At 40.2% G+C, this 14307-nt stretch overlaps 1 pseudogene; it reads left to right on the top strand.

Annotated features, from left to right (window-relative positions):
• Nucleotides 1–1764: 1764 nt before the first annotated feature.
• On the top strand, nt 1765–2886 carry LOC144371365 (ubiquitin-conjugating enzyme E2 G1 pseudogene; annotated as a pseudogene).
• The last annotated feature ends 11421 nt before the right edge of the window (nt 2887–14307 follow it).

Here is a 14307-nt window from a genome sequence, read left to right as displayed (position 1 = left end):
TCTGGCTCTTTGTATGCTGATTTAGTATACTAATAAAAATTATATGCTCTCTGAAGATTTTCTAGATTAATATTTTTAATTTCTCCTTTAATCTTGTCTAAAACATACATAATTTAAAGTCAATAATAAAAGTCTATTTTGTTATTTGATAAGTTTCTATTACTAGCAAATCTTTTAGATACTACAGAAAAGAAATTTTGAAATGATTTGGTAAATTGACAACTTTAAGTTGATTTTTTTTGAACTATTATAGATCCTCCCCAGTTCAAAAGATAATTAATGTAAAATAAGTTTTAAAGACTTATTGTTTATATGCAAACTTATGAATTCATTAGTAATATGATGTATCTTCATAAAATATGCCAGGTATACCTACAATTGGCTTACAGTATAACAGGATATTCAGAAATTTTTCTTTCAATATGTATCTTTGCGGCTTGGGCTGTAGCTAAGTAGTAGAGCACTTGCCTAGCATGAGTGAGGTGCTGCCTTTGATCCTTAGCACCACATATAAATTAAAAAAAAGATATTGAAAATATGTATTATTTGTATTACTATAATCCAAAACTGGAATTAGAAATGTAATACCTGTTATCACACTTTTTATGTCTCTTTTATGGTTACAATTTCAACTCACCTTGTTGATCATTATGTATTTTACAAACAACTTAAAATCCACTTTTGAACAAGAAAGGACCTAATATTTAATCCAATAATGAAGAGTAATGTCTTTCAACAGGTGAATGGATAAATAAAATTATATATATACACACACACACACACACACACACACACACACACACAATGGAATATTATCCATAACAAAAATAACTTTATGTCAACATATAGTCTACTGTCATGTATACCTAAAAAACATTTAAAAGTATATGTTATTTCAATGTAAAAATCTGAACAAATTTAATTTATGAATGAGAGTGAATTTGAATAAAATAATTTATAATCAGTTTTCATTTCATTTTTAAATGAATGTTAATGTTAAATGTGTAGCTGAGGGCCTAGCTCAGCACTAGCATATCACACTAGTCACAAAAAACACTGGGTTTGATCCTAAGCATCAGAATAAAAATTATAAATGTATAAAAACATGCTTCAGGGCAGTGAAAAATGCCTCACTGGTGGAATACAAACTTTCTTGAGAGCAATTTAAAAATTCTGAATTTTTTTAAATGTTTCCCAACTTTAAAAAAATATTTCTATATTGAATTCTTTTTAAAAGTAAACAGAAATATAGAAATTATTTTTTTCTTTTGTTCTCACCCTCATCTTTGGTACCAGGGAGTGAACCCACAGAAGCTAAATCACTCATCCACATCTCAAAGCCTTTTTCATTTTTTTTATTTGGAGACAAGATCTCAATAATATTCATAGGACCTTGCTAAATTGATGAGGCTTGCTTTAAACTTTTGATCCTCCTGTATCTGCCTCCCCAGCTAATGGAATTGTAAGAACTTGCCATGGTTTCTGAGTAGTAAAGGATTCTTTTTTTAAATGATATTTTTTGAAACATTAATTGTGAGTGGCGGGGGAAGGCACCGGTGGGGCCGACTGGCTGGTTGAAGGAGGGAAGCGGGCGAGGAAGTCCCAGTGCGCGCTGCGGTGGCCCGGGTACCCTCCCCTTCCGGGCTTGAGGCGCTGTGAGAAGAGTCGAACCGAGTGGACCAGCACCGGCAAGGTGCCGCTCTCGCTGCCCGAGCCCGGCCTCCCTTGGCTTCCGCGATCCGGATCCAGGCCCGTGTTCCTCAGCACACCCAGCTCCAGCCGCCCCCAGAGCCTCTCCCTAACCCTTCGGAAGCCCCGGCGCCAGCCCGGGCCATTGGCGGGGAGGATGACGGAGCTGCAGTCAGCGCTGCTACTGCGAAGACAGCGGGCAGAACTCAACAAAAATCCAGTGGAAGGCTTTTCAGCAGGTTTAATAGATGGCAATGATCTCTATTGATGGGAAGTCCTTATTATTGGTCCTCCACTTTATGAAGGTGGTGTTTTTAAGGCTCATCTCACTTTCCCAAAAGATTATCCCCTCTGGCCTCCTAAAATGAAATTCATTACAGAAATCTGGCACCCAAATGTTGATAAAAATGGTGATGTTTGCATTTCTATTCTTCATGAGCCTGGGGAGGATAAATATGGTTATGAAAAGCCAGAGGAACGCTGGCTTCCTATCCACACTGTGGAAACCATCATGATTAGTGTCATTTCTATGCTGACAGACCCTAATGGAGATTCACCTGCTAATGTCGATGCTGCGAAAGAATGGAGGGAAGACAGAAACAGAGAATTTAAAAGGAAAGTTGCACGCTGTGTATGAAAAAAGCCAAGAGACTGCTTTTGAGTGACATTTATTCAGCAGCTAGTAATTTCACTTATTTCAGGGTCTTCAATTGAGAAACATGGCACTGTTTTTCCTGCACTCTACCCACCTATATTGCTGGACTTTTGTTGTAACAAGTTGGCAAAACACTGGCTGGAACTGGGCTGCAATAAAACATGCCAGTTATCAATGCTGACAAGAGCCTAACAAGTGCCAACTTACAGATGATTATGCATTTTGAATTCTAATGAACTGTTTTAACCTTCAGGAAGAATTGTAAAGACGTGTACATAGCACAAAATGATCCAGATAATATATATACTGTTCATGTACATCCACAAATACACCTTGTACCAAATAATGCTTTCTTGAAGTAGAATAAGAATCGTGTAAATTCTAAAAAGATTTTAGCAGGTTTTCTTTCCCTATTTATTGTTTCTTATCAGTTTAAAAAGACTCTTTAAAGCATGTCAGATGAAAAGCAATTAGGATTAAAAGTTTCCATTTAATTTCCTTTAAACCATTGAGGCTTCATTAAACCCTTGTCACTTACTAAACTTTTGTATCTTCTTTGTTTTGACAGTCCCCTTTGCTTTTATCTCTTCTATCTGCCAGAAAGTTCTCGGATGATTTAGTTCAAATACTGAAATACTTAATAAGCAATTACTTGATTTTTAATGATGACTTCAGAGGAATGGTCATCACTAGGTGCTTTGTCTTTTTGTATTCTAGTTGTACCCATCTCTTGGATTGGATGTAGCAATAACATTTTCTGGCTGTTGAGGGCTCTTGAACCTAGACATTATCCCAAGAACTTTTTTTTAAAAAAAGTTGGTTCTAAATTAAACTTACTGAAATTTACCCCAAATAATACAAAATTCTGATTTGGTTTTATTTTTGCCCTTCAGTTGATTTAATGTAAAGTTTGGATAAATAAAGCATGCACAACTACAAGCTTTTTACTTCTTGGTTTGCTATTAAGAATGCTATTTGCCCTTATATCCTCATTAATCCTTCATATTTCTTTGTCTCTATTCTTCAATACTAGAGATTTTTCCTCACCTATTGTACAAAGAAATTTCGATGTATATTTTCATGTAATTTGATTTTGGAATTCTGTCACCTTATGTAGTGAGTTCTTCCAAAATATAATTTTTTTCCAATAATCGTCAAGTTGTTAGCTTTTATTGTATTGAATAAAGGTTTTAATACTGAATGCTAGAGAAGTGCAGTTTAGAAAAATCTCAGGTTGATTCCTTATGCAAACAAACTTAATACTTGAAAATCACATGGCCATGGCAGTGTAAGTATTGGGTTTCATCTAGATTCTTATGTGAGTCTAAAAGTATTTTAGAGGTAAATGCTTTGCTATTTGACATACAGATTCTGTCACTGACATAGCACACTTGGATTTGATTATGAGCATAAGTATATTTCATATTATAAATTTTTCTAAACTTTAGCAGTTGGTGATATGAGCATGTGCACTGTTAGACGTCCTAGCCTTCTCTCTATTTATTGTGAGGTTGAGAGTGAGAAGCAATCTTTGGCATATAAGGGATAGAACTTGAGACAGTACCAGATCTGGTATGGCATATGACTGCGAGAATTAGTGAGAATTGGTGCATCCCTCCTCTGTGGGGTTTGGAGAAATGCTTTGGCAGAAGAGAAAAAGGAATCCTGTAAATAATGTAGGCTTCTACCAGTTTGTCAGTTTTTTTTTAAGAAAAGGTAAAATGGTTACAGATGTAGTCCCAGTGAAGAGTGATTTTTATAAATCCCAGTCTGTTCTTCATTCAAGTATTGTAGAAACCCATAAATATTATTAAAAACCCTTACATGTTCAGTGACTATAAAAATTGATTTGATTCATTGGAGCCCAATTTTCTTCAAGAACTTAATGACTTTTGTCTTTCCCAGAGACTTTACAAATTTTTTTTTACAATTTTTACAAAAATTGTTGCCCCAAAGTGCTTGCTAGACTGCACTCCTACTAGGGACTTTGAATGCAATCTCCTTCACTCTTAAGTCAGAAATCGTCCACATAGTAGTTGCTTGTGAAGTTGGAATTTTGCTCTTATGGCTATAATTCCACTAGCAATCTGTTGAGTTAAAACCTGGGATTTGACTGCTCAATAAGTAGCAAATGACCTAGTGACTCGGGGACAACTCTTTCTGAACAAAACTTTAAGTGCCACTTTAATGCATTTATGTTGGTATGACTGGGTGGTTTTTTAGGGTGTAGGGGAATAGGAGAGGCAGGAGCGAGTGCCTCTCTTCCTCATACTCATTCCAACTATGTCCCCTCACCATACTACAAACTGAAACACAGGCCTTGATAGATGGAGGACTCCTTTTCCTCTGTCAGAGATGTCATCTGTGCCTTTCCCAGTGTTCATCTGACCGTGAATTTAAATGCCTCTACATTTGATATCTAAATCACTCAGGTGACACTGAACTAGGTGGCTTTTGTCCCACCAGTGCCTCATCATTAGTTTGAGGTGATTCTTCTCTGCTTTAGGAAAAGGACCCCCCCTCAAACCCCAACTTTGTGCCAACCATTAATATCTGCATAGTCCTTTGGGTGTAGAACTGTTGGCTCTTACTAAATTTATTCCAAGTTTTTTGAGAAACTTGTAGATTTTAGCCTGTGTTCATAACAGAAAGGATGATTTCAGTGGCTTTCTGGACTCTGAGTTTAAAATCCATATGTGGTTGATTTTCTTGTCATTGTAAGGTAAATATATTTGTGAGGTCATTCCACTGATTCTGTGATCACTTGGATGTCATAGTATCTTTAATGGCCTTAATTCCCAGTTGTGAAATTTTATATTATATGCTCGCTCACCCTTTACAAATATGTTCACCTCGGGCTGTGATGTCTGTGTATCTTTGCCTGTCTGATCTCTAGTTGGTGAAATTACCTTCTTTGTACTGCCAATTCTCAGCATCTTTGAAATTTGACATAATATTGCTTCATTCCAGTTTTTTTTAGTTCTGTAATTTGTTGATTGTATTTAACTATGTGAGTTCTGTTGTGATGTTTACTGTATTGTAAAGTGTGGTGAGCCGTTCCTGCGGACTGTGGTCGCCATTACATGATGGCGCTGGCTCCGTTGTGGTCTGTGAAGGACAACTCCATATCAAAGAGAGTTGGCGTGTTCCCAGCTCCTTATCAGAGAAAGTTGGCGTGTCATTTTCTAGCACCCTGTGAGAAGGGTACACGTGGCAGCTTTGCATTGGGGTTCGAGGTGCTTTATTAAGGCTGGGAGGGGCATCCAATTATTATTCCGGGTAGTAGAAGTAGAGTAGAAGAATCATTAAAAGAATATCAGGGGCCTGAATAAACTGCTGAAAGAAGATTCCTGAGTCGCGTCTTCCTTGCGGGCAAGGGGGTCGTGACAAGTGGTGCCGAGACCCGGGAGAAAAGAAACAAAGAAACACCCAGGAACCAGAACTTTCAGCAGTCAGGGAGGCGCGCCGGTAAGTCCCAGGTAAGGTGGGACCCGCTGTTAAAAAGCGGAGGCTCCTCTATACATAAAGAGGGAGCATTAAAAGGTACCTGCTCCTCTGTAAAAAGAGAGGGCGTTACATCTTATAGCAATTGCACTCTGAATTTTTGTTTTCTTTCTGTGTATGTTCGTTTTGTTTTGTGTACTTTCACTTTCGATTTCTGTGTTTTCTTGTGTTGCGTTATGGGTGCTGTGACTTCAAGTCCACTCCTTCTGGCCCTCGATGGCCTTTTAAGTTCCAAGGGACTGGAGGTGAAACGCAGTACCTTAGAGAGATTTTTACAGAGGGTAGATACAGCTGCACCATGGTTTGCATTTTCAGGCAGCCTCACTACACCCAGCTGGGATAAATTAGGCAAAGACCTTGACTTTGCTCGTGAGCAGGGCATGCTAGAGGGCGGGGTGATACCCCTCTGGAAGATGGTCCGTAGTTGCCTTACGGATGGCAGATGCCAAGAAGCGCTTGTTAAAGGGCAGGAGGTTTTAGAACAATTGCATGAGGAAAAATCAGAAACAACAGAGAGTGAAGTGTCTCAGGAAGAGGGGAGTGTGCGGGGCGTGGAGAACGGGAGGAGACTGTATCCAGATCTCAGTGTGCTGCGCACGCCCCCATGCGAAAGTGGGTCAGAGGCAGAAGACGCTGAGGAGGAGGAGATAAGAACGCTGTCCCGGCAGTTAGGGAGTTTAGGTAGAGGGAACAGAGATAAGCAAGGGCTCGGGAACGGGCGGCCTCCCGATCCGCCTCCGTATGGCGGGGGTGTTTCAGGACGAAGTTTCCACGCCCAAACATGGAGGGCTGTTAACACTGAGATGGGTCTTGCTTATCCAGTTTTTCAGGATGATAATAGGGGAAGATTTCATGAGCTTTTGGATTTCAAAATTGTAAAGACCCTGGCAGAGTCTGTGCGCACTTATGGGGTTGATGCCGCTTTTACACTAACTCAGGTGGAGAATCTGTCCAGATACTGCATGACTCCCTCTGATTGGGCTAGCCTCGTTCGGGCTTGTGTCTCCCCAGGCAAATATCTGGACTGGAGAGCATTTGTGCTAGAGGGCGCAGCAGAGCAGGCCGCCCAAAATCATGCAGCAGGACACCCCCATTGGGACAAAAAAAAAAAAATGCTTTTGGGACAAGGGAGATTTGCTACTGTTTCTTTTCCATTCCTTTGCATCCTAAAGACTCATAGCGTTTTGCCTTCACCCTTCCCTCGTGTAATCATGAGGAACCAGATCAAAGGTTTGAGTGGGTTGTTTTACCACAGGGAATGTCTAACAGTCCCACGATTTGTCAGATGTATGTAGGGAAGGCACTCGCACCTCTCAGACAACAATATCCTTCCATTAAGATTATTCATTATATGGATGATGTATTATTGGCAGCCAAATTACAACAGTCAGTTTATGAGGCCTATAAAGACTTGGTGAAGTTGTTAGCTCAGTATGGATTACATATTGCACCTGAGAAGGTTCAAACAGGGGATTCTATTCAGTATTTGGGAGCGACGATTGGATATGACATGTTACAACCACAAAAGGTTACTATAAGAACTCAAGATCTCCAAACTCTAAATGATTTTCAAAAACTGTTGGGAGATATTAATTGGATAAGAGGTTATTTACATATTCCTAATATCGTGCTCCAGCCTTTGTATGCTATTCTTAAGGGTGATCCAGATCTTACTTCCCCTCGTACCCTCACTAAAGAGGCCAGAGCGGCCCTTATAAAAGTAGAAGAAGCTATACAACATGCTACTCTATGCAGGCTCCAGAGTGATAAACCTTTCCAGTTATGTGTGCTTGCCACTATGCGGCAGCCTACTGGAGTACTGTGGCAAGATGGGCCTTTACTATGGATCCACCCACATGTATCCCCAGGAAAATCTTTAGAATACTATCCTGATGCTGTTGCAGCGTTAGCACTTAGAGGGATTCAACAGAGCATTCAATTTTTTGGACAAGCACCTTTTTCTCTTATCATACCCTATTCTAAAGTTCAACTTAATGTTTTGTGTGCTACTCTAGACAACTGGGCCATTCTATGTTTCTCGTTTCAAGGGGATATTGATAATCATTACCCTTCTCATCCATTACTCCATTTTGTTAAAGAGCATCCTATCATTTTCCCTAAAGTAACTTCACCCACTCCAATTCCGGGGGCTGTTAACATTTTTACTGATGGCTCTAAGTCTGGAATGGGAGCTTATGTGATTAATGACTCTCCCCCTGTCCAGCATCAATTTGCTCCTGGAAATCCACAATGGGTAGAACTGCAAATTGTCATTGAAGTTTTTAAACAGTGTTCTTTTCCTTTCAATCTCATTTCGGACTCCATCTATGTGGTGCAGGCGCTCAAAATTCTGGAGGCTGTAGGAGCTATTAGTGACACCCATGCTGTGTCTGCTTACTTTACTCAGCTTCAACAGCTTATCCGTAGCCATACTGCCCCTTTCTATCCAATGCACATTCGGGCTCACACCTCTCTTCCTGGCCCGTTATCACAGGGTAATGCCTGTGCTGACTCGGCAACTAGAAGCCAGTTGGTATGCTTGGCCTCCTCCTTAAAAGAAGCTAAATTGTTTCACCACAACTTTCATGTCAATGCTATGACACTGCGCAGACGTTTTTCCATCTCCAGAGCAGATGCTCGTCAGATAGTATTACAATGTCCCTATTGTGTCACATTTCTTCATCCTCCTACTTATGGTGTAAACCCACGAGGATTGAAGCCATTGGTCGTCTGGCAAATGGACGTCACTCACGTGCCTGACTTTGGTAACCTCAAATATGTACATGTTTCTATTGACACATACTCTGGAATTATTCATGCTTCTGCTTTATCGGGAGAAAAGGCACGTAATGTTATTACTCATTGCTTAGAGGCATGGGCAGCATGGGGTGCACCTGCATCCCTTAAGACTGATAATGGACCTGCTTATACTGGCAGACAGTTTACATCTTTTTGTTCTACTATGGGAGTACAACTTGCTCATGGGTTGCCTTACAATCCTCAAGGGCAAGGCATTGTTGAACGTGCCCACCGCACCTTAAAAGAAACCTTAGAAAAACAAAAAGGGGGAATAGGAGTTGACCACACTCCTAAAGAACGCCTGTCCTTAGCTCTTTTTACCATTAATTTTTTGAATTTGGATATTCATGGCCGCTCTGCGGCCGATAGACATGTGTCCCCTCAGCCCTCTGTGACTGGTTATGTTAACTGGAAGGATGTTCTTACGGGCCAATGGAACGGCCCTGACCCCGTGCTGACATGGGCACGAGGATCTGTATGTGTTTTTCCCCAGGATCGCACGGAGCCGCTGTGGATCCCTGAACGCCTGACAAGAAGAGTCTCGAGATCTACTAACCAGCAGCAGGAGGTGCCACAACAGTCCCATGATGAGGAGCTTCATTCTGATGAGTGCTCTGGCTCTGATGCTGGTGCCAACGGTACAGATGGCACCAATGCAGTGGTGGGCAGTGGCACGGGCATGGCCAATGCCAATGCCAGTTCATAGTAATTCTAGTGTCCTCCCCACTCTTTTTTCTACCTCATGTGAGTTGTCTGCTCCTTGTACCTCTCCTAGAGGGGACATGGAAAATATTTTTAATCAGTCTCAAGTTAATCTCACAGGAGTTTTTTGTTTCAGTCTTGGGAACACTAATTGTATTAGCCTTAAGACCAAAAATTTGACTAACTGGGAGGACCCATTGCGGTCCAGTCGAGTCTCAGGGAGTATTCTTAGTGCTGTATTGAGCCAAGTAGTTTCAGGGAAGCAATCAGGCTCAGGGACCCCCGCAACTAGCTCTGTTTTAAACATAACTACTTTAGCTATTATCTCCGAGGTATTAATCCCAATGCCTCCTTCTTCTAATAGTACTTGCTATGCCACTCATTTCAAGGCCACTCCTTACTGTACCCCTAATTTTGGTTTTCCCCCGACATTTACGCCTTGTCAGGATCATTCTTGGGAGAAACATCAAGTTGCTAAAGGTTTCTCCTTTTCCCCCCCTCTGAAGAGATATGTTTATAACTTTAACAACAATGCCAACTCCTCTACAGGAACAGGTTGGTCTTGGTTTCAATGGCTCATTTCCAATGAGAAGGGGGCTTCAGCCGATATTTCCGCATTGGCTCAATTACTAGGAGCCAAAAGTTGGCTGGCTAATGTTTCTGGCACTACTAAGGAGAGTGAACGAGGTAATAGGCTTACATCTGTTTCGTTCAACTCTCTGTTACGTTATGCCACATTGCCTCCTGCAATGGTCTGTATACAATCCCCATTCCTGTTCCTTTTAGCTAATCACACCTCGTCGGGGATGCTGGATTGTTCTCATACTACCTGTTTCTTATCTGAGTGTTGGAATGGTTCTTGGACTGTAGCAGTAATTATGAAAATTCCAACTTTTGTCCCAATCCCAGTCACTGCGGATCCAGATAAATTTCCTATTGTAGAGCTACTTAGAGTCCGCAGAGATTTTGGAATCACAGCAGCCATAGTGACAGCCGTGGCGGCATCTGCTGCTGCAGCAGTTATGGCCGGAGTAGCCATGGCCAGTCAAGTACAAACTGCTGCCACTATTAATCAAGTTGTTCAACAAACGTCCACTATACTTAAATCGCAAAATGCGATTAATCAACATATTTTGTCAGGGATTTTAGCTACCAACCAAAGAATAGATTTTCTTCAAGCTCAGGTAGAGGAATTGGCTGACCTAGTACTTTTAGGCTACATTGACCAACGTGCACATTTATGTATAACCTCTGTCAGATTTAATGATTCCAGGAATGCTTCCCGCATCATTGGTGGATATCTGGCCGGAAATTGGTCCATGGAAGCGGAAGACATGATCCAGTCTCAACTAACCCAGATAGCTGTCTTGAATAGTACCCGTGTCGATCCCGTGACTCTGGGTCAATTCACCAATTGGATATCTTCTGCTTTTTCCTTTTTTAAAGAGTGGGTGGGAGTAGGCATTTTTGGTGCACTGTGTTGTTTTGGTATGTTCCTCTGTTTGTGGTTTCTCTGTCGCCTTAAGGCCCGCAGTGCTCAAGATAAGGCTATGATCATACAAGCTCTTGCTGCTTTAGAAACTGGCAACTCGCCACAGGTCTGGCTTGCGCATCTTAAGCACTAAACTTTTGACATGGTCATTGCACCCCAAGTTATTATAACATTGCACTGGGATTGACATGTCTTTCCTCGTTATTCTCTTAGTGTCAGAAAGCCCTTGCACTCTGCCGGTCTTGCTACCATTGAACGCAGATGGGTTTCTACACTAGTGCCTTTGACATGGTCGTTGCACCCCAAGTTATTATAACATTGCACTGGGTACGACATGTCCTTCTTTTGTCTTTCTCTTAGTGCTGGAAAGCCCTTGCACTCTGCGGGTCTTGTTGCCATTGCACGCAGAAGGGTTTCCACACTGGTCTTTATCTATCACTTTAAAGTCCGTGCCTTTCTTTCAGGGTGCTGCCAACTTGTTTGTAGTTGTACCTCTGCATGGCCACAGTTCAACCTCAGCTATTCCCTCTTACTCACCATCATCACGATACAGGATGCGAGGCAAGGCACTGCACTTGAGTGATCCATTGAGAAGAGGGACCTCAAGGGGAGCATGTCCTATTGCATGCGGGTTTGACGTGTCTCCGCCCCGCCCCACGAAAAAAGGCGTCGGCTGATATGGTGTCAGGTCTGGGGAAGGCGCCCCCTGGGGCTGGCCCATACTATGCAGCCACTTTTGCACAGTGGGATAGGACCTCTACTCTCGCCTGTATTGTCTTAGTGAAACAAAAAGGGGGAGCTGTGGTGAGCCGTTCCTGCGGACTGTGGTCGCCATTACATGATGGCGCTGGCTCCGTTGTGGTCTGTGAAGGACAACTCCATATCAAAGAGAGTTGGCGTGTTCCCAGCTCCTTATCAGAGAAAGTTGGCGTGTCATTTTCTAGCACCCTGTGAGAAGGGTACACGTGGCAGCTTTGCATTGGGGTTCGAGGTGCTTTATTAAGGCTGGGAGGGGCATCCAATTATTATTCCGGGTAGTAGAAGTAGAGTAGAAGAATCATTAAAAGAATATCAGGGGCCTGAATAAACTGCTGAAAGAAGATTCCTGAGTCGCGTCTTCCTTGCGGGCAAGGGGGTCGTGACAGTAAAGCACCTCAATCATGTGATGGGTGCTCTATAAATCAATAAATGATGACTTAGAAAAAAAAGTAACATTCATTGTAATAAAAAGTTCAAAATACAAACAGATAAACATCTCAAATTCTGTTTGTTAAATAAATAGATTCCTAGAAGATGGGGTTCTATAGAGCCATTAAAATTATGATGGGGAAAAATATGCACTTAGTTTTGTAGGAGTAATTACATTTAATAATATGCTATCATATTTGTAAGAATTTTATGATTGATTCATGATTTCTCCCTTGAAAAGTGCTAACAGATGAGTCAGCAGTTAAAAAAATCTTCTTATTTCTACTGGAATAAAGGAAAGGATTCCATCCCTTCTTTCAATCTAGGATATAATACTTCAAATTGTGGAGTTGTTGATTCAATTCTGTATTTTCTTGCTTAAACTCTGATATCCTCTTTTTGAGCTCATTTTCCAGTTGTGCATTTTTAACATGTAGTGAACACTGTGTGCAGTGACTTTTTTGCATTTTATTATTTTTGAAGTGATAGTACTGCTTTCTGGGGTTTTGACAGGCTAACAGAATCTGTAAGGGAAAAAAGAAAATAGAAATAAAATATGTGCTTGAAAAATATATTATTTCATGTGTAAAATTGTTCTTGATTAGAACTATTAATACCAGGGCTGGGGAATATGGCTTAAGTGGTAGCGCACACGCCTGGCATGTGTCTGGCCTGGGTTTGATCCTCAGCAACACATACAAACAAAGATGTTGTGTCCGCCGAAAACAAAAAATAAATAAATATCAAAATTCTCTCTCTCTCTCTTTCTCTCTCTCTCTCTCTCTCTCTCTCTCTCTCTCTCTCTCTCTCATAAAAAAGAACTCTTAATACCAGAAAAGGAAACCATGCATTAATATAGCATAGTTAATCTTTGTCTTATATTAATGGGGACTTTGGAGTTGGAATCAAACTATACTGAGATTCAAATCCTAACCTTATCATTTCATTTTTAAGTATGTATTTTTCATTTGTAGTTGAACACAACATCTTTATTTCACTTATTTATTTTTGCATGGTGCTGCAGATTGAACTCCAGGGTCTCGCACGTGCGAGGTGAGTACTCTACCACTGAGCCACATCCCCAGCCCCTGACCTAATCATTTTAATAGCATTGTACTATTAGAATTGATATTAGAAGAGATTATATTCATCTTCTTTTGCTTGTTATCACTATCATTAATAAAAAGAAGATAATAACAATATCTATTCCAGGGGATTATTTTAAGGATTAAATGAGCTCATATTTCTAAAATTTTAGGCAAGGACTTGACGTGTATTGACTTTTCAATGAATGGTACCTATTAGTTTTAATTTTTTAAAATTTCTAATTTCTAAAATTAGATGCTTCCAATTAAACTGTATTGTCAGTAATATAACTTCATGGCATTACTATCTGATCAGCAAAATATCAAAAGAAAATACTATGACAATAAAAAGCACATGTGACTATAGTTTCCATGGTCTTTTAAGTTGAGTTCTCAGTTCTTATCTGTATTTTCTGTCCTTACAAAACATTTTATATGTATATATTTCTATTTTTTTAATTTGTTTTAATTAGTTATGCTTGAAAGTACAATGACCTTGACATGTCATACATTTGAATCACTTGGGATATAATTTCTCATTTTTCTGAGTATACAGGTTGCAGAATTACATTGGTCATTCATTCATACTAGTATCCTTCCTATCTCTCTAACCCCTCCCCTCCCCTCCTATTATTTCTCTCTATCTAATCTAGGGTAACGCTATTCTTTTTTTTTCCCTCACATCTTTATACATGTACTTTGTATAACAATGAGGTTCTCTTTCCACCATTCATGCAATTCCCTTTCTCCCTCTCTTTCCTTTCCAGCCCTCTTCCCTATGTAGAGGTAATCTTCTTCCCATGCTCTTCCCCTCTTCCCCATTTTGAATTACCCACCTTATATCAGAGAAGACATTCAGCATTTTTTTTGGGGGGGATTGGCAAACCTTACTTAAGATAATCTGCTCTAATGTCATTCATTTTCCTGCAAATGCCATGATCTTGTTAGTTTTTAGTGCTGAGTAATATTCCTATATATATCTTGCTAATTTGTTTAGGGCCTTATTAAGTTGCTGAGCCTGGCTTTGAACTTGTGATCATTCTGCCTCAGCCTCCTGAGCCACTGAGTAAAACAAGATTTTGATGCCATTTTTAGCTACCAACTTTCTGTTCTTTATATAAGCATATAAATATATGTGTATATGCATACATATTTAACCATCATTAAATAAAATGAAAATAAAGTAAAACTGA

Source organism: Ictidomys tridecemlineatus, chromosome 16 (assembly GCF_052094955.1).
Source record: "Ictidomys tridecemlineatus isolate mIctTri1 chromosome 16, mIctTri1.hap1, whole genome shotgun sequence".
NCBI classification, from domain to species: domain Eukaryota; kingdom Metazoa; phylum Chordata; class Mammalia; order Rodentia; family Sciuridae; genus Ictidomys; species Ictidomys tridecemlineatus.
Note: the sequence above shows the minus strand (reverse complement) of the source record. Positions and strands in the feature narration are given on the sequence as shown.